The 21,430-nt window shown below is 38.0% G+C and overlaps 1 protein-coding gene and 1 long non-coding RNA gene across 6 annotated transcripts in view; one reads left to right on the top strand and one right to left on the bottom strand.

The window, feature by feature from the left end:
- Nucleotides 1-21,430, bottom strand: part of RND3 (Rho family GTPase 3) — a 1,016,315-nt gene that overhangs the window by 160,578 nt on the left and 834,307 nt on the right. The gene's annotated exons all lie outside the window — the stretch shown is intronic.
- Nucleotides 1-21,430, top strand: part of LOC126931994 (uncharacterized) — a 67,708-nt gene that overhangs the window by 1,710 nt on the left and 44,568 nt on the right. For 3 of the 5 annotated variants that reach the window (XR_007718072.1, XR_007718073.1, XR_007718074.1), the window contains exons 2-3: nt 1,773-1,903; nt 4,165-4,267. This is a non-coding gene — a long non-coding RNA (uncharacterized LOC126931994). Of the gene's footprint in view, nt 1-1,772; nt 1,904-4,164; nt 4,268-4,715; nt 5,357-8,707; nt 8,815-21,430 lie in introns of those variants that run through there. The other 2 variants (XR_007718075.1, XR_007718071.1) reach the window with 2 other exon arrangements.

Below are 21,430 nucleotides of genomic sequence, written 5' to 3'. Positions count from 1 at the left end.
AGAAGTAGACCCCCATGGGGCACATTGAACATCATGGACTAAAAAGGCTTGCAAGCTGGCCACTGACTGGGACCTCTGTTTCACAAGGGACATGGAGGAGTATTTCTTCAACACAATGCCTGCTCACTGTTGTGCATCAGAAGCTGTGTTTACTTTCTGTCTCACATGAGCCCATGAGGTAAGAAATATTGAATTGGATGCCATCTCAAAGGTCAGCATGCCTGTCTGTTTATGTGCAATTCACACTCCTCTGGGTTTCTCTCACTCCTACCTTTTCATCAAAATCCTTCTACCAAAGTCTGATCACAAGGTCTTCCTGTATGAACTGGTGAGTTTTTCTCAGTGGCATGGACAAAAAGGCTGAAAGCTGTTGGAAGCTTCCTCCATAGTAGATTAGCAGCACATGGGTGAACCAAGCTCATACATTATTCAGAAAGGAAAAATGTGGGCTTTGACTGAACTTTGAAGGAATCAGCAGCTATTCCAGAGGAGAGTGCCCTATTGTTCTGCCTCACAGAACACAAAGAGCAAGTGGCATTCCTTACAGCATAGCTAATGGAGTGCACGCAGACACTGTGATGAACTGACCAGTGGACATCTTTCATGAGCTCTGAAATCCTGTGCAGAATGACCTATTGCTGATCAGAGGGAAGATGTTCACACTTTTTTTTTTTTTTTTAATTTATGTAGCGTTATAACTCATTGCTATCCAGAGGAGGAGGTTTCTGGAAGATAAAATGGTGCCATCTGTGGCGCCTGTATTTATCGACAGTACCAGAGTCCCCTTGGAAGGGTTACCAGGAAGATTAGGTTGACCTTTGGATCACTGGCAGGTCTTTCCCAAAAGACATGGCAAGCCTTTCCTGTGTCATGAAGCAAGAAAAGAAATGGTTGTGTAATTCAATTTTTTTAAAAAATAAAATCAATACTACATGTGTTTCTTTGATACCAGAAAACGATTTTCCAAAATGGGAAAAAGAAACCCTGACCAAAATGTTCAAGTGAAGGCTAATAGGACCTTCAGCCAAGAGCATTTACAAGAATTCTGAATTAATTCCTGGTGAAGTATCTATTTAAAAACAAAACAAAACAAAAAAGGTAAAAGACTGCTATTATAGTCCTCCTGAAGTCCTACTTTATCATCAATGTATCTGAGTACATCTTGAAGTCATGATTAACTCATTTAATTCTCCTGCCTCAGGCCTCCAGGCTAATTTTTTGTATTTTTTAGTAAGTAGTGGGACTACAGGCGCCCGCCACCGCGCCCGGCTAATTTTTTCACGGGGTTTTGTGTATGCTTATAACTCCTGTTCACAGAGGCCCAAAGCATTTTTCTGGTATTCACTTACTTGAAATTTTTTTCTAGCTAAAAATACAAGAAAAAAATAAGCTCATAAGAATAATCAATGTCAGAGACAGAGGAGACAAATAAAGAAAAAAAAAAAAAGGTGTTGAAAAGTAGAGAAGATAAATGGATCTGAATAACAAATGAAATTTTCTCTCTGGTCCCAGAACTTTTCTCCCAGGTGAAAGATGCTGGATGCTGGCATTGCTGCCACTTCTGATGCGGGGCCAAGGAGATTAATGCAGGAGGAGACCTCTTAAACAGGGGCTTTATCAAGAATGGCCTACCACTTTCATTCATTGGCCCTCTGCCATCTTTGATGTCCAAGCCAGCTAGATCGAGACATGACTGTGTTTTTAACTAGCATTCAACCTTTAGGTTTTACAATGGAATTATTTCCCCAAATCTGCCATCTGCTGTTTTCTAGAGTGGATTGACAATTATTCTCTGGACTTTTTGGTAACCAAGAACTTCTAGCAACTAACCCTGGCATGACCACCAGAATCTGCAGGGCTGAGAGAAGGAAAGAAAGGCAAAAGTGGACGAATGAAGCTGAAGGTAAGGATTATAGAGCTGTTATCTGATGTAGGGCAATGTTATCCAAAATGTAACTTGAGGTGCATTAGAGGCTTGGCCAATAAAATATCAAAAGAAGACTGCCCATTTTTTTCTGTTTTAAATTATTGGAGAAAATACCAATAACCAATAAAAGGAAGCAAGCAATAACATTGAAAATTGCTCTTTCAATATTTGTAGAACTTGGTTCTCTGAATATAATTCTAAAGCACTGAAATTAGAAAGATACTATCATAAAGATCAGTTAGTATTAAAAAGACATCTAAAAAAAACCCTATTGTTTGAAAGTTAATAACCTTGTAATTAATCCAACTGCCCAGGATATTAATGAAAACAAGAATATTTGGTTCAGCCAATCTCAGTAACTCAATAAACTATGCTGGGATCAAATTGGTTACTTAGTGATCAGTGGTACTTACAGATTAAGAAAAGTAGGCTGGGCACGGTAGCTCACGCCTGCAATCCCAACACTTGGGGAGGCCGAGGCGGGCAGATCACAAGGTCAGGAGATGGAGACCATCCTGACTAACATGGTGAAACCCCGTCTCTACTAAAAATACAAAGAAAAAACTAGCCAGGTGGGATGGCTACTCGGGAGGCTGAGGCAGGAGAATGGCGTGAACCCGGGAGGCGGAGCTTGCAGTGAGCCGAGATCGTGCCACTGCACTCGGCCTGGGCGACAGAGCGAGACTACGCCCCCCCAACCAAAAAAAAGAAAGAAAAAGAAAAGTAGATTGCATTTCAATTTATTACACCATTTTATAGAAACATAGAAACATAGAGAACTCTACTTATAAATACAGTTTCCACCGAATAAGATCTTTTTAAAAATCCCATTATAATAAATGTGCTGAACACAAGTTTTGTTAAACTTCATGTTGGCACAAGTTTTGTTAAACTTCATGTTGCTTCTCTTCCTTCAGGCGATTTACTCAGCAATTAATTATATTCAGCCTTCATAGTTAGCTTTGCTTCAGGGTTATTTCCCCAACTAGATTATAGACATCTAAAACCACATCCTTTCAGTTTGAGAGGACTTTTTAAAGGTCATCCATCCAATGCTTGCCCTCTACTCCCCACCCACCCAATGAAGGGAATAATTTATATCTGGCTTTAACAACGGCTGGGGAATCTAAAATAATTATCATCTTATTGAAGATAAAGCATCTCAATATTACTGAATAAATAAATAATATATTTGAACTATTCAAAATATCCAGTAGCTTCTCTAATGTTGCACAGCTGTAGTGCACACCTTACCCCTGTGAGCTGGGCTACTCTTCTCTAGCTGGGTAAGCTGAGCAGAAGCAGGCCGCCTTGTTACTTAGTGGGAGATCATCCAGCACTGCCATATAATACAGGTCTTCCTGTAAAATAGTGCCTAGAATACAAAGGGAAATCAAATATTTGAGCTATATAGAGGCTGAATATCAAATTTCCCCAACAATTGCATTGATTCACTTGACTAGAATTCATTCTGGAGAAAAATATCAGGTCTATTGAGACGTTTTATTTTTTAAATAGCTAATTAAGATGGTAAACAATGTACTTGAAATACTCTTATATTTTGAGCTTCCTGTAGTATAAAATTTCTACTTATAATGCATCTATTTTCTAATTATCTTTCTATAGTATTTAAACATATGTGTTACCAAGGTTACTGAGTAGATAATTTCTGTTGAGTAATGAAATTTTAAATATCTGGGAAGACCAACATAAAACAAATCCCAGTAAATGATTTAAGCATATATTTATTTGCCCACTATGCTAACCATTGTGGGATTCAACAAACACTGAAAGAAAAGTATTATCTTGTTTATATTTTGCTTGGCAAATATTCCTAAATATGTGGATTAAATTGATCTTTCGTCATTACACCTGCTTGATCATAAGGGAAGGAAAGTGATTTTTTAGAGGAATAAATATTTATGTTGATAGTCGAAATTTTGATTTTTAAAAACTGCCAGTATTTTGTCATTTTTCTGGTGTTCAGATTTTAAAAGCACAATTCAATTCATATAGTACTTAAAGAAAAGCAACATGATTTTTTATAAACTTATTTAATAATACATATAATGCTTAAACTTATTATGTAATTTGGTAATTTAAGAAATTTGTTGATATTGAGTGAAGCTATATGAATCATTGCAAGTCACCAGATTTGCCCTAATAAAATTCTTTAGCATTTTTACACATAAAAATTATTTGCAATTCAATAATTCATCCCTTCATTCATTTCATAGATGCTATGGAACTCCTATCACATTCCAAGTGCTGTGTTGATATCTGGAGATACAGACAAGATCAAAGCAGATGCAGAGTCTTTCACATGAATATTTGAATCAGGTAATATGTTCCCCAAATTAGCAAAGTATTTCCCAGATTCTTTCTTTGATGATATATTTGAAATCCTAATGCTGAAAGTTAAATTATCAGGGTTTTAAAACTAGAAGCAGTCATTATCAGAATTTTATATACTATTTATTTTTAAGAACATAAATTGTCTAAGTTTTATTATAATTTTAAGTGAAGTACTTTGGGTAGTCACAAATAAAGTAATGGGCAGGTATTTAGTATTCATATTGTGTGGATTCATATCCATACTCTGCCACTCAGTATCTCTGGGATTTTGATGAACGATCAAACTCTCTGAGCCTCAGTTTTCTAATCTGTAAAGCAGAAATGATAACGGTATGTAGTGATTAAAACAATTTACTAGTTGTAAGTGCTTAGAACAGTTCCTGGAATATAGAAAATTTGCAGAGACATTTTAATTTTATTGTTTACAATTTAGTTAATGGAATGGCTTCAATAATACAGTAAAATGAAGATATTCAAACAAGCAGGGGGCAGGTGAAGACTATTGGCCTCAGGATGCAGGTGAAGAGTATTGGCCTCAGCTTCAGAGACCAGAGGTTAAATCTCAATGCTGCCACAAAAGGGTTCATGGAAGTCAGTAAACAATGCATTTTTTATTATTGTTATGAAGATACAGTGCGTGGATCCCTCTCAATTGTCTATTCTTCTCTGTCACAAAAATTTGCCTGCTTTTTGTTACCATGTGAGAAGCAAATGAATTGAACTAAATGGTTTCTAATGCCTTGTCCACTTCTAAAATTCTATGGAACTGTGATTTCATTCCAATGGGCCGTATCAGGACTTGGCATTATTTTCATCAGTGAACCATTTCATTAGAATTTTTTTTTTTCGAAATGATATTAGTAAATATTGAAGGAGGCTTCTCTCACAGAGCTTCTTGTAAAAATTAAAACAGGGCGGTAGAAGGTTTTCAGGTTGGTGAAATCAACTCTGGCTTTTAGTCAACCATTCCAAAAAACATTTTCTTTAGAATCCAAGGGCTTGCAATTGTTCTGAATAAAGGAGAAAGAAGCTGTTCTGATTTATTAAGTAAAAAGAGTACCACATATTTAATTTTTAAAATGTTTCAAAGTGCTTTTGTATTTATTATTTCATTTTTTCTACCCTGACGGTAATTTTTCAGAAGAGAACTTCACTGGAAACCTGACATCCTAGGCTTTGCATTCATTATATGATTTACCTATAAGGAACGGATTACATGTCTTTGAGTCAACTCACTTATATAGTGCCTTTCTCTTGTGAACATTTAAATTTTTTTTTTTCAAAAAGTTACTTGGGAAAAGTTAGTCCTCAAATGGTCAAGTTATAGTTATAAAAAGAAAAATGAATTAGACACCCAAACACAGTCTTGAGATTTAACAGCCTTTGTAAGCAGCACTTTTATTTCCATACACAGAGTTTTAATCATTGGCACATCCTACTCACAACTATACATTGGAGATTAAATAAGTATTTGAAACATTACCATGACATTTGCAAAAGCAAACACACTGGTCTAAAAAGAAATATACTTGTGGGAAGAAAAAAATGTTCAGCTGTCTTACATTGCCTTGAGATTTTCTTATTAAAGATCCTTACAATATTGTGACACATTGAGGACATGTCCAAAAACTGAAAAATGTTAAGAAGGTTCAATTTAGTAGTTTGGCTCATCTTGACTGAACATCATTGCCTGGTAAATCAAACAAATAATTGTGCAGGTGTCCATTATGAGGACGAAGAGAAACGTTTAACAACGAAAACAAATTGGCCAATTCAGTCATTATATACTATCAGTCTTCTATTGCTCAATTTTTAAAATAAAGCAGTGGTAAAATTAAATCAATTAGTTTGCCAACAGATATATATGGAACATCTGCTGTGTGTTTTTACCTGTGGAATATTTCGTAGGTTAAGATATATCATCTGTCTGTGGTGTGGTTTTTTTGTTTGTTTGTTTTGTTTTTTTGTGTGTGTTTTTTTTGAGATGGAGTCTTGCTCTGTTGCCCAGGCTGGAGTGCAGTGGTGCTATCGCCGCTCACTGCAAGCTCCGCCTCCCGGGTTACGCCATTCTCCTGCCTCAGCCTCTTGAGTAGCAGGGACTACAGGCACCCACCACCACACCCGGATAATGTTTTTGTATTTTTAGTAGAGACGGGTTTTCACCATGTTAGCCAGGATGGTATCGATCTCCTGATCTCGTGATCCGCCCGCCTCCAAAGTGTTGGGATTACAGGTGTGAGCCACCACGCCCTTCATATAGCAGGAGAGGTCACATATAAACACGTGAAACAATTCTTCCAGCTTCATTCCTATCACCTTAGCCCAAGGCACCATCATCTCCTCCCCAGATTTCTGCATGTCCTCTGTTTCTTCATTTGCCCTTTTATAATATTTCTTCTACACAGGAGTCAGTGATCATCCATTACATTTAAAAGAAAACCTATACTGTTTAGCATAGGAGGAGGAGAAGGGTGAAGAGGAAAAGAAATCATGCTATTTTCCCTATCCCATACTTTTCAAATTTCTCCACAGTCTGACCCTATCTCTCTTACCACATCTCTTGTCACTTTTCACCTTGCCCAGGCTGCAGTCTATCTTTTTCTGCCGTAAGTAATGCCGATGGGAGTATCTTTCTTTATCTTATCTTTCTATACCTTTCTTTATCTTATCTGTCTTGCTCTTTGTATCTGCATTGTCTCGAACAATGTCAGGCATGTAGGAAGCATATAATAAATATTTAAAATAATAAGGAATAAAAGAGTATTATGTACTTTCTATATATTGGTAGCCTAAATTTGCAAACTGTTTACAGACATTAAAGAACAGAATAATCATTTATTTTTATTTATTTATTTATTTTTGAGATGGAGTCTCGCTCTGTCGCCAGGCTGGACTGGCTTCAAGCCATTCTCTTGCCTTAGTCTCCTGAGTAGCTGGGACTACAGGCATGCACCACCATGCCCAGCTAATTTTTGTATTTTTAGTAGAGACGGGGTTTCACATGTTGGCCAGGATGGTCTCCATCTCCTGATCTTATGATCCGCCCGCCTCGGCCTTCCAAAGTGCTGGGATTACAGGTGTGAGCCATTGTGCCTGGCCCAGAATAATCTTTTATAAAATCATAATACATACCAAGTTCAAAAATAAAATAATTTTTAAAATAATTGGGACAGTAAGCATAAGGTAGACCTCATGGGAGGTTAAGCCTTGAGATGGGTCTAGAATAATAATCTGAATTCAATAGGTGAACAGGAGGGATGAGGTATAGCATTCTAGCACAGTACAAAACCAAACGTGAGCCAGGAGTGGGAGTAGATGTGTGAATATGGTTGGAAGAGGACATTAAGAAGGCCAAACTGATAGACCCACGCATTCAGATTAAGGAAGACTGGAAACGAAGTGTGGATAAGAACAGCCAAACCATTAAAAGACTTGGGCAGATCAGCAAAGGAGATTATAATTGATTAAGTAGGAAAGCAAAATGGATTAAATGTTTTTGAGGAGATTGCCATCATGACAAAAGTAGTGTTTTAGGAAGATTCATCTTGCAGCACATGGAAGGTGGAATAAAGGAGGTAAATAACTTTAGGCCGGAATACCTGCTGACTAATGTCAATCTTTGAGAATGAGGTGATAAGGTGAGGGCCGTAGTATGAAGTGACAAAGATAGTAAGAGAAAGGGGACAAACCATAGAGGACAACAACCCATGGTGTGAATTTGGGTGTGCAAGAAGGGAGAAAGTCAAAGCTAGTAAGACACAATGTGTACTAAAAAAACGCTCTTTCCAGCAGGAGACTGGAGACAAAGGAAGCCATATTGCTAAAGGTCAACCTTCTACACCCCAAACATAAAGGTTACCCATGTGCTTTAAGTTTCTATATCTTTCTCAGTATTTGAACAAATTTAAAATATGTCATTCTAGAATCTTATTATTAGATTATGGCTCTTTCAAAGTTTCTCAGTGAGTTATACATCTATATTTATAGCTTTCTTATCAGTCAATCAATAAAATGTTTCAGTATAATTTATAGGCTGTTTGTCATAAATATCCATTAAGGTGTCTTCCAAAACACCCCTTCTCTGCCTACTCCATTCACGGAAGTGGATCTGGCTGGCAATACCTGATTGAACACTGACATGGGCACCTGTTTTAAGCTGGTCCAGTTAGAACCTGGCCTTGAGAATTTTAACCAGTAAACAATAGGCAAAAAGGAACAGATGCATGCTCCTTACGGAACTCTAGAGAAAAAAAATCCATGAGTTTGGAGTAGTTTTGTCTCCATCCCTTCAAGTGCTTCATTGTTCAAGTCTTTTTTCGTTTCTTTTGTCCCTTTTGATCATCTTCTAGTTTCTATTGTATACAACTCAAAGAAATTTAATGAGTACCTAGCATAAAATACTTACAGAACTTGTATCAAATGCAGATGCAGATGTTTCTAGTGGAACTAGGAAATGAAAGCAGAACAAATGTAATTGTGGAACTTGGAAAGAAAGCTTGCACATTAATAAAACTCTTTGCAAAACTCATCTAAAACAGGCAAGCAACATTTGACTCATAAACACAGGATTCGACTTCTGTTTGTCTTTCTCTTCCCAGAAGAGTGATGCTTTTGGTAGGAGGTTTTCCCATGTTTTCCCAATTTACCATCTCCTTGGTCAAAGAAAGACAAACTTTTAAGTTTGGAGGGTATAAGAACAGATGAGCTGTGGTTTCATTTAAAAAAGATAGAAGGGTATAAAATCTAAATTGCCAGAAATAAAATGTGAGTTAAGACATAACAGTTTAAACGGCGATGCTAGCTTCCCCTGGTCACTGGGATTCTAACAGTACAAACTTGTAACAGGATTGAGACACCCACTCTCTTATGGATGGAGAGAATATGAAAACAGCAAAGCCTGTTTTTGTAAGTGGCACCCAAGGATGTTTCTACTCACTCTGAATAGTACTTCAGTTCATTAACTAAAATACTTTTGTATTATGGTAGATTGGTTTTCTATTGGCTTTACTCTGGAATATTTTATGAGATGCTTACAGAAGTAAGCTTAAGAAAAACTGGGTTTTTAAAATAAGAATCAACAGGGTGGGAGGCGTTGGTATATTCTTTCATTTATTCATTTATTCAAAATATTTCTTATGCTGCCAGGTATCATGCTAACAAAGTGATTTCATAGACTATTTGTTTGTTTGATTTAAGGATTTGGTTACTGCTTACATAAATCTTGCTCTGATAGAAAGGCAAACATTAAGCAAAGAATTGTATAATAATATGATTACAGACTGTGACAAGTAAACTGAAAGTAAAAGAAACTGACAGAAATATTATTTAGTTAGGAAAGCCTCTCTGAGGAAGTCTGGATGAGTGAGAAAGAATGACTGCATCTTAGCCAAGAATTGAGGAGAAATGGGATGGGTTTGGAGTCAGGGAAAGGGCATTCTGGAAAAAGTGAAAAACTTCTAAACGGTTTTATGGCAGGGAAGAACTGAGTGCCGTTGAGTAAATGAAAGGGGCCAGAGGGCTGGAGCCTAGTGAGGCAGGAGTAGCATACAATCGGAGGAGGCTGGAAAACTGGGGAAGACAAGATAACATAGGTCCTTACAGGGTAGGTTAAGGATTTGGGGTTTTATCTTGAGTGCAACAGAAAGCATATCATTGAAATGCTGGAAAGCCTATTCGACCTGCTATGTTGAGAATGGGTTGTTGCAATGAATCAACAGTGGAAGCAGGGAGACCAGTGTAAAGGTCAAGGCAGTAGTCCAAGGAAAAGATGAGATGCCATCAATGGAGCAGCGATGGAGAAATGATAGCTGAGTTTTGGGATTAATGCACTTCTAATCCCCTAGATCATGCCTACAGTTTGACTTGGGAAATTACTTTAAAAAGACATTTAAGGCTAGCCATATGGCATCCTTCCATCACTATTCCATCTGAGGTGTTTTTGCTTGAGTATTTTATTTTGCTTTTTTTAAAAACAAAGTTTTCTATAAAATGTTGAAAAATAAAATATGTCTAGAAAAACGAAAAGAAATTCATTACTACATCATTTACATGTGTGTACACACACAAACATTTATCTAAAAAATAAAATTATATGAACTGCTTGTCATTGCTGTTTTACACTTAGCAATATGTTATAGACATGCTTCCTTGTTAGATTATGCAAATCCTGATTCCTTCTAATGGCTTATTAGTCTTCTTACTCCATGAATCAACTATAACATATTCAATATAGGAATTTAGGTTATTTTTAAAATTTTTGTTACTACAAATAATGCTGCATTTCTATTATTACAAATTATCCTTCAGGGGACATTGTTATTTCTGAACACTTTTATAAACACTCTAGAAAATATTTCTGTAAAATTAATTAGTAGGAGTAGAATTGTTAAGTCAAAGGGTTTAAATACTACATAAACGTATAACTATTGGAAAGTTGCCCTCTCAACTCTTTTGATTGAGATTTCAGCTGCTTTAAAAATATTTTCAAAAATACTGGACTTTTACTAATCTGATAAGGCTAAAATTATATCTCACTGTTGATTTAATTTGCATTTAAATGACCACCAGAAAGGTGGAACATTGTTCTACATGTTGATAAACTACCTGTATCTTTTTGTCTGAACATTCTGTTATACCCTACTTCCTTTTTGTGTTATATTATTTGTCTGTTTCTTACTGTATTGTAGCAACTCTTCCAATAGTTTGGATATTAGCCTTTGATGATGATATTTGATGCACATATTTTCTTTTACACTGTTTTGTCTTTTCACATCCTCTTATAGGCTGTTTTATAGTGAGGAGGTTTTAATTTCATATTTAGGGAGTCAAATTTGTCCCCTTTATAAATATTTCAACTTTGAGGTTTTATATCTGAATCTTCCTTACCTACTATGTATCATTAAATACTTCAAAATAAGGAGAAACATGCATAATGTGTTCACTGACTTAGAAGCGATGGACTTGAATTTCTAACAAGAAATTACACACATAAAAACATGGAGCCTGATAATATCATGAACATGGAATTAGTTATCTCTCACTGATATAATTCACTAAATGCTATCTAGGTGCTAGTCAAAAAGTTGAGGTTAATTGTTACCTGATTGTCCTAAGATAACCTACTCTTAATTCATAAGAAAAATTGCTTCTACTTTTATAGGATGTTGTGAATTCTGGCCTGAGGACACAGCCTACGCTCCCTCTTTTAAAAGAATCTAGTGATAAACATTGTTTGTGACTTTTGTCTCCAGTGGCCAGTTCCTAAGCTAGTTATTACTAGGATCCCTATATACATTTAGACTAGAGACAACTGAACAAGTATTACCCAATCTGTGACAAACAAGAAGTAACTCAGTTTGATGATAAGCTGTGATTAACAAAAATCATTTCAGCTACCTTCTTCTTGATGTATCATAACTGAATGCATTAAAAACAATACACAACCTTGAACCATAATTGCATTGTAGTTCTTTGAAGGGTGATCTCTCAGGTTCCTGATTTCATGCTCCTCAACATAAAATGCTTCTAGACAGCATAATGTATTCTTTACCACAGTTTTCCTTTTGATGATTCAGTGCAAACTATAGCAAATATGTTCAACATATTATGGGAGCTTGTTTGATAAAGGCAATCAGGTCCCAAATGTTTTTAAAATGAAATAATCATATTAACTTGACTCGAAAGGTTTTTTTTTAAAGAGAAGTTGATGAACAAGATAGAAACTTGCAAGTTCTTGAGGCCATTGGGAAAAGTATTTCCATGGTTCTACCAGCAAGGGAAAAAGGAAGATATATGTACGCAACATTATCTTTGATAATTCCATTCTATTTGCTTCTCCAACTGTGTGTCATAAAAGATTCCTACAATATTCCTGGGACCACAAAAAAAAGCCCTTCTAATCAAAGAAGTTTGGGAAACATGGAACTAAAAATAGTTACAGCTGGAGAGCTGTATTGTAGAAGAATCTTCGGGGCCCTTAAGATGTTGATACTCTTCGTTAATCTCTAAGAGAGAATATTGTTTGTTGCTTTCTGAAACCAGAATTTATATTCCAAAAAATAGGAGAAATACCTCTGAACATTGCATGGATTTTAGGAACAACAGTCTTGGATAGGCTGCCCCACGGCATTCATTTGTCTTAACTACACTGAGTTCATGTCTTTCCTCTAAGACTAGAAAAAATATTAGCTTTTTGTTCATCTCTTCTAAGATTTACCACAGGCCTGACATGCTACCTATGGTCTTCTTCAAGTTATCCTTTTAATTTCTGCTTCCTTACCTTTTCTTCATACGAAAATGTTTAGGATTTCTTCATACAAAAATGCCAGTATTGTCACTGTACTGGTTCAGTTGTTTATGCATACATTTTATTGCCCATTTTATTTGTATGTACTAGTAGGCTTTAATTTTATGTTTCTTGTTAAACCATCAATACCTTCAGATTACTAAAACATGTTCTCTATTTTCCGTGTAATTACCCTCCATCCTCCCCCAGCACACACACACAGTCTAGAATAGTTCTCTGCCCAGCATCGATTCCAGAAGATGTAGCTGCCTGATCTATCTAAGAGCAATGTGCTGTTGCTGTGTGGGCTGCATGAGTATGAGTTTACGTGCGTGTTTGTGGATGGTGACTGCCTCCAAGGGCAACACCTAAAGCAGAACAGAATCAATATTCAGCAGACTCATTTCTTCGGCAGCTGAAATGAACCTGCAGGAATCTTGCTGTCACTGATACATTCTTGAACGCCTGCAACTGTAAATTCACCCACCCACCTGAACACGCTCAAGGGAAATAATTTTCTCAGCTTTGGAATGCATCCCCCTCACAGTGGGTCAGATAAAAAGCCTTGAAGCAGTAACCGATGAGTAATGAGAGACTGAGAGAGTTGAGTCCAAGTGATTTTTGTGGGAACCTTCAGTAGGCAGAGTGTAATGACAGGATTGAAGCTTAAGTGCTGCTCTTGAATATTCACCTTCTGCTACTTCATATGTCCTTCCTCTGCCTTGTCATCAAAAGACAATAAATTCCTTTTATTTGAGGGGCTAGAGAATGGGATGCTTTGGTTCATGCAATATTCTGGTTCCTGAGTACCGTCCCAATAGTTTAATAGTTAATTCTCATTAGCAATCGTTCTGTATTTTACCGGAAGGCTTTGGAAATAGTTATCTGGATGAATCAAGGATATTCAAGGTCTTGCAATGACAGGGGCATCATGAGGACATTTCCATGCAAAGCATTGCATACACACACACACACACAAAAAAGCTAAAACTGTTCTGACCATAACACATGCCTTAGAAGTTGTTCATCTGGAAACAAACCTTATTTCCATTATTTACATTGTCTATGTCACCCACAAAAATGAACCATGAATTAACTTTTTTCTATGCCATTTAGTTGATGTTTCTTTTTCCATGCCATTTAGTTCTTTGGTAGTGAAAAACAGAGTTTATTCTCTATTAAGCAGTTTTCTGTGACAATAATGAGCCTATCATTGCATTTTAATTTTCAATTGAAGTGTTCTCATCAAAGAAGCAGGCTGTTGTCCAGAATGAGAAATTGCTGACCCTTCCTGGGCTTCTCTCCACTGGAAGTGTGCTCCTCCAAACATGGACACAGCTCAACCCCACTTAGTTCCTCAGAGCAGATGAGGTCATATCCTGGTGCTGTAGCGCTCTGCTCTGTACAGTCCCAATAATCTGACCATTGCTTGTATGAAAAGTCATGCTCAGAATTTTAGATTGTGCAGCTAGCTAACAGAGGAGGGTACTGTCTGTGTGGGGAACACTACGTGATTCATATTTTCTTTGAAAAATTAGAGTCATATTTCTCTGGTGTGTCAACAGTGATGACTGAAAGCAGATTACAGATTCTTTGTACTAAACTAGAGGTAAAATGTTGAGAGAGAGAGAGAGAGAGGGAGAGAGCACAGGACGCCAAATGAGAGAGTTCTCTTCCAGCAGGGAGGACAATATTCCTAGCAAATATACCTAAATCAAGTGCGGAGTCCTTGGAAAGTAACAGTGTAACATCATGATGTGAGAGAGGCCATAGTAAGAGGAAAATGTGAACAGAAATAATTATTCTTGGCTAGCTAGGAACAGAAATGAACCAAGGGCACTGAGGACATCAGAATGTTTGTGTGAGGCAAGAAAACAAGGACACACATTGAGAGAACAGGCAGGAAGAGGAAGATACTGTTCCCGAAATAATTTGGTGCTGGGACTTGAGTGCTGTACCAAGACTCTCTTGTCTTCTCCTTCCTTCCTCTGTGGTCATTCCGCTTTGATCCCATCAGCATCTCTTCAAAGATACAAGACCCAGTTTATCCCTCTGCCAAACATATATTACACCTGCCAAAATCAGATGGGAGAATATGAGCCCTGTCGTCAAAATGGTTTCTCTAAATCTGTTAAAAAATACCTGATTCTATAGTCCTCCAAGGGAGGTGGGCGGTGGGTGGTGGGTGGAGGTGGCTGTCATTCTCTAAAGAAAAGAGAAGCTTGGGGAGGATGTTGAAAGAAGGAAGGAAAGTGATCCATCCTCTTCCTCTTTAGGAAAGTGGCTCTCTAGATGATCCCACATCTTACTGATTCCCATAGTGTAGGGCCCTCACAGTCACCTGATAATTCCTTCAGGCACCAAATCACAGCACTTCACTCCCGTGCTGACCTTGTTTTCCTAGCAGGCTTCTGGAAGCTTCATTAGATGCGTCTGCCAGTCCCCACCTCATCAGTGATTTGCCCTCAAACCAAGGCCAGGACAGAATCTAGGGGCACTCCAGGGAAACAAGTTCCACTCAATCCTGCATCAAGAAGCACATGTTAGGAGAAAGAGGGATTCACTGTTCCTTCTGGAGCTAGACAGAATTCCAGTCATTCCATGGAGAACTACAAGACGCATTAAGCAGCTGCTGCCCCACTCCTAGACAATGTGCACTTTCTCTAAGAAGATACATCTAGCTCTCCAAAAATGGCCTAACATGTGCAATCAGAATCTCAGGGGAGAGGCTACAGAACTGAGAGAATGGATGAGGCTGATTGTAGAAGGTGCAACTAGGGTGGTGAATTTGGGGCCATTATATATATCATTAATTTCTACGAATTGAATCAAATGCAATTTTCCATGCTGAGGCAATGAGTTATAACGCTACATAAATTAAAAAAAAAAAGAAGCAGCAGCAGCATGAATGGTACTGAGGATGACTGGATGCCCCAGCACACAGAGCTGTTCTTACTGAAACCATGAAATACTCTTATTAAATGAAGTTAGAATACCCAGCAAGGTTCCTCTATTGCTTTTCAGGAAGCATTACAAAATGGCAGGGGTGGGAGTCTTTCCAAATTATAGAATATCAGGCTGACAGCCCTAGCATCATGGGCTCACAAAGACCTCATTGAATGTGACAGGCTGGAAATCTAGGTGGCATAATGAGGCACATAAGCAGTATTTTCAAGGGTGCTAGCAGCTATTTCATAGCTCTTTCCCCCCAAGGCATGTAAGCTTCCCAAAATCATCTGTCTATTTTCATATATTTTCTTTTTCTTCATTGTTCTTCCCCCTATATCTAATGCACTGACATTCAGTGAGTTGTGCCAGATTTCAAATATATACATCCCTTCAGGAAATAAAAGATACTCAGACTTCTTGACCATTTGAATTAAATGTGAACATCTTACTAGAGGATATATGATCACAATAGTTGTTTTCTGAAGATAGTCTCATGTAAGATTTCTGGCTTGCTTTATTCAGGAATTGGATTCTGTTTGAAATCATCAATGTTACCTTGCATCAACACTTTAAAATTCTTTTAATTAAAATAAGAAATCATCAAAGTTTATATATGACAACTACCTATGATATTTATTATTTTAGAGATGGGCAATATAGAATGAGATTGACACTGTAAATAACAAGGATGGTGTGGACTGGACTGGGATTATATAATCGAGGCATCCCAGTTTTCTGCAGAGGCTGACCTCAATTATACATGGAATGAAGTATCTGGATTTACCGTTTCCATGATACACATTTAGGAAAACATTATAGCTTAAATGTAGAAAACTTTATGTACAGATACGCAATGTATAAGGAACAGATAAGCTGTGAAGTTAACCTTTTTATTTTACAGACAATCTTTCAAGCAGATTTAACCATACAGTTTTGGTGTTCAATGAATGAGTTTCATTTGTAACATGATACTACACGAGACTAACTATCATTACTTTTTCCAAATAAAGCTTTTAGTCATCTAAGCAACCACGGTGGAGCAACCACACAGCCATTTTCAACCACCACAAGAGCTGGGAGTTGAAACAGACCCATGCTCCATCTGGCATTCTGTGAATTCCCACACTTTGCGGGGGGAAAAGCAAGACTTAGTACAATGAGCAAGTATAATTTTGAATTTGTAGATCTGAGTTGATGATCCATTTCCTGACCTTTTCAGCAGCAAGTCCTCAGAAATATTTCAGTATTTTCAGCTATGAAATTTTCAGCTATGAATATTTCAGCCCTTTCTCATGGAGTTCTGGCTATGAGAATCTTTCTGAGGGATCTCTGATTTATTCACTTTCTTCCTCTCCTCTTTTTCTTCTTTCTCTTTTCTTCCTGCTCTGGCTCTCTCACTTTCTCTTTCACTGACGTTGGGACCAATATTCCTGAGGGTGGCAAGCAGTTCACTATGGGAGACAGTCACTAACCTCTGGTCCCGAAAAGGGGACTTCCATGGGTGTGTGTGGATAGGCAGGACAGGAGAACAAAAGAATGACAGATGATGTTTCCTCAGAAAGTCCTGTTAACCCTTGACCCCTAGCTCAGCCTAACCGCATTGCTCTGTTCGCCTGAACTTCTAATGGAACCTGTTTTCACTAATTAAGGCACTGTCTCTGTTAAGTCTTCCTGGGTACTTCCTAGAAAAGGTCAAATGCAAATAATGATGTTTTACAGGAATATTGCACCTTCTCTCCTGTCACCTGGAGTGTAAGAGACACAATCACAACTGCAATGCACATAATGTCTCACATTAGTCAGACAGGAATTATTTTAGGGATAAAATTCTTCCTCCTCCTCCTCCTCATTATTGCTAGAACTTCACTATGCTGCTTTTACTGTGTCCTTGGTAGAGTGCTAAGCACAGAACCCTCAGTATATTATTTAATTCATCAACATTATGAGATAGGGAGTATCAACATTCCCATACTGCAGCTAGGGAAATCAATATTCCCCAAGGTCACACAGTTAGAAAAGATGAAGGCAGAGTGCAATCCAGGCAATTTGACTCCAGATCAGCACCATAAACCACCCACCATGATCATGGCAACAATGGACTTCTCTTTCATGCAGAACAAACTTCTTGCTCACTTCCCATTTCTAATTGACTACAGCAATTGCAATTCTTGCTGAACCATTCTCAGCGTGTTTGTGTTACTTGAGGCATCTGACTGTAGGCTCTACCTATAGTCCCTGATGCCAACTCTACTCTCATTTCTTGCTTTGCTGTTTTCTTGTAAAGCCTGTTGTTTCTTTGAGTCCCCCTTTTTTCATCTTTTGCTGCCTCTCTGGCCCTGAGAAGTCATTTAAGTTTTATTTTACCTGCTTTCTTTGAATGAAACCTTCTTTCTTGTAGCTCTTTTGTCCCTGTTTGCCCCCTCCTTCACCTCAGTCCTCCCTTTCTTTCCTTTTTAACCAGCCCAAGGCCTCCTCCACAGGAACATTAAAGGCTGGGAAAACACTTTACAAATTATAGAGTATTGGAAGAATGTTAATTATTCATAAGAATTAAAGTACCATTATTCTGTAAAGCAATCTAGTGTGGAGTGAAATGAGCATGTATATTGCCATCAAAAAACCTGAACTAACTTTAAATTCTAGTATCACCACTGCCTGGATGCTTGTACTAGTGTGTGTATAACCCAAGGATGTGAGTAAAGCTTTATAAGCCTCAGTTTTTTTATGTTTAAAAGAAGGATAATAATGCTTACTTTACAACATAGTTGTGTTAGATTAGGCATCTGGTATTAGTAATAACCAATGTTTAGTAGTGCAACTAAGAGTCTGGCTCTGTGCTACGAACTGAATTGTGTCCCCTCTCCCCAACCCCAAATTCATCTGTTGAAGCCCTAAACTCCCATGTAACTGTATTTGGAGATAAGGCCTTTGAAGAGATAATGAAGGTCAAATGAGGTCATAAGGGTAGAGTCCTGATCTGATAGGATTAGTGTCCTCATAAGAAGACAGCTGTGTCTGTCTGTCTGTCTCTCTCTCTCTCTCTCACACACATACACACACAGAAAGAGAGAGAGAGAGAGAGAGAGAGAGAAATAGAGGAGAGGCCATGAGAAGACACAGGGAGAAGTCAGCCATCTGCAAGCCAGTTCTGGAGGCTGGGAAGTCCAAGATCAAAGGGCTGGTCAATTCAGTTTCCAGAGCCCTTACTGGATATTGAATTGGCCAGCCCTTTGATCTTGGACTTCCCAGCCTCCACAACTGTAAGAAAATAAATTTCTGTTGTTTAAGGCACCAGTCTATGGTATTTTGCTATGGCAGTGTGTGCAGATTAATGCAGCCCTTAAGTGTGTTACTTTCTATAAGGATAGAAGGTAGGGCCTATAATTATTTTTACTTACAGAAGAGAACATTGAACTTCAGAGAGACTAAGTAAAATATTTAAAGTCCCATGAAGTGGCACACCTGGAACTCAAGCTTAGTGCTGTCCAACTCCAAATGAGGTTCTTAATCACTATGCTCCTTTGCATCCTTTAGCTAATAAAATACACAAGTGGCCTGAGCAGTTCTGAGAAGGTGTCACCTTTCCCCATTATATTTGGTCCAGATGTGTCCACTGGCATTTTATAAGAATCAGGGCTGGCCGGGTACAGTGTCTCACGCCTGTAATCCCAGCACTTTGAGAGGCCAGGTGGGCGAATCACAAGGTCAGGAGTTCGAGACCAGCCTGACCAACATGGTGAAACCCCATCTCTACTAAAAATACAAAAATTAGCCAGGCGTGGTGGTACACACCTGTAGTCCCAGCTACTTGGAAGGCTGAGACAGGTGAATTACTTGAACCCAGGAGGTGGAGGCTGCAGTGAATCGAGATTTGTGCCACTGCACTCCAGCCTGGTAACAGAGCAAGATTTTGTCCAAAAACAACAACAACAACAACAAACAAATGGAATTAGGGTTGTCATTTAACCAATGCAACCTCAAGCCTTCCCATAAGAAATCCTTACCTCTTCTTGAGTTCTCTATCCAAATATTATGTATGCTGAAAGTATTCATTGAGATTATAAGAAATGTTGTTTTTTACTTAAGAACACTTTAAGAGATATTCATAACAAGTAAAATTGCAAATGGTTTCTCTAAATGTTTACAGGGTTTTCCTAGGAAATGTGTCAAAAATATTATTTACTACTATTATTTTTTGGTATAGTTTTTTTTCAGCTATAATTTTATACTGTGGCTAATTAATCTAACAACTAGTGATTTATAATGTAATTAACTGAATGTCAGACATTGTTCAGATTGGCTGGTACTCTTTAAAAGAAGTATTCTCATCAGATAACTCAGAGCATCAGCTTTCAATAAATATTGCAAAGTATACATAATTTTTAAAAAGAAAACACATCTATATTATAAATAAAAAAATAAATTTATGATAATATAATATTTCAATGTGGTTTAAATAGAAAATAAAATGAAACATTTTCTTCTCCATGTAGAATTGAATTGAACAGATACAGATTGCTAAATAGAAGGATCAAGTATCATAGAAAGATTACCATTAATGACGACATTTTCTAAAATGGTAAAAAGCGCTTATGAAAGTTCCAGAATAAAACAAACAAAAAAGAGTAAAACTGTAAGATAGTTCATTCTTAATAAGGAGATAGGGATAAATTTGGTTCCATCCTCTGCTCATGTCCACTCTGTGGAAGCTAGGCTGAAGTTTTTGCTTTTTTTTCTTTTTGCAGGGCGGGGGAGTGGACAGGGTCTCACTCTGTGGCCCAGGCTAGAGTGCACTGGCGCCATCTCGGCTCACTGCAAGCTCCATCTCCTGTGTTCACGCCATTCTGCTGCCTCAGCCTCCCGAGTAGCTGGGACTACAGGCACCTGCCACCACGCCCAGCTAATTTTTTGCATTTGTAGTAGAGACAGGGTTTCACCTTGTTAGCCAGGATGGTCTCAATCTCCTGACCTTGTGATCTGCCCATCTCGGCCTCCCAAAGTGCTGGGATTACAGGCATGAGCCACCGCGCTCCGCCTGCTTTTTTTTTTTTTTCATCCAGGCAGGAGTGTAGAGGCGCACTGCAACCTCCTGCTCCCAGACTCAAGTGATCCTCTCACCTCAGCCTCCCAAATACCTGGGACCACAGATGTGTACCACCATGTCCAGCTAATATATTTTTGGTCGAGATGGGGCTTCACCATTTTGGCCAGCCTGGTCTCACACTCCTGAGCTCAAGCGATCCACCTGCCTCAGTCTCCCAAAGTGCTGGGATTACAGGTGTGAGCCACAGTGCCTAGCTAGTCTGAAGTTCTTGTTGAGATGAGAATTGAAGACATAGATGTAAAAGCAAAGCCAGGCAGGCAATTTCATCCAGGGAAATATCAGGGGGAAAGTGGGCTATTCTACTGAGATCATGAACCAATAACCAACTAATCAAGAGATTTCTGGAATTGCTGCTGTTGTTCTGGAAGTTCTAGCCATCCACAGGACCCAGAATTGTCCCCAAAGATGTAAAGCCAGAGAAGACAACTGCCTGAAGGTGGTGCGACACTGCACCTGGGACATGGACATAATTGGATTGTAGACCTTGCCTGTGGGCCACTAGAACTATTATTTCCCAGCTGGCTGTGCAGGTTTACTCTGCTCATTTCATCAATTTGTGATATCACCTGGCATTTTATCTACTGTTGGATTTTTTGTCAGAATTTTATGGATAACCTTCTTTTGACTTACATTTCAGTTTCACTTCTGGAAAATTTAAAAAATATTAAAACCATGCAAAATTTTGTGTATATATGTCTGTTTGAGTTACATTATAGGTTTAGATAATTTTTGTCTATTTCTGACATGAATATCTGGTAGTAATCTCAAAAACTCTGTGGGACCCAGAACAGTTCCTTCTTGTGTGAGACTG

This window comes from Macaca thibetana, chromosome 12 (assembly GCF_024542745.1).
Source record: "Macaca thibetana thibetana isolate TM-01 chromosome 12, ASM2454274v1, whole genome shotgun sequence".
NCBI classification, from domain to species: domain Eukaryota; kingdom Metazoa; phylum Chordata; class Mammalia; order Primates; family Cercopithecidae; genus Macaca; species Macaca thibetana.
Note: the sequence above shows the minus strand (reverse complement) of the source record. Positions and strands in the feature narration are given on the sequence as shown.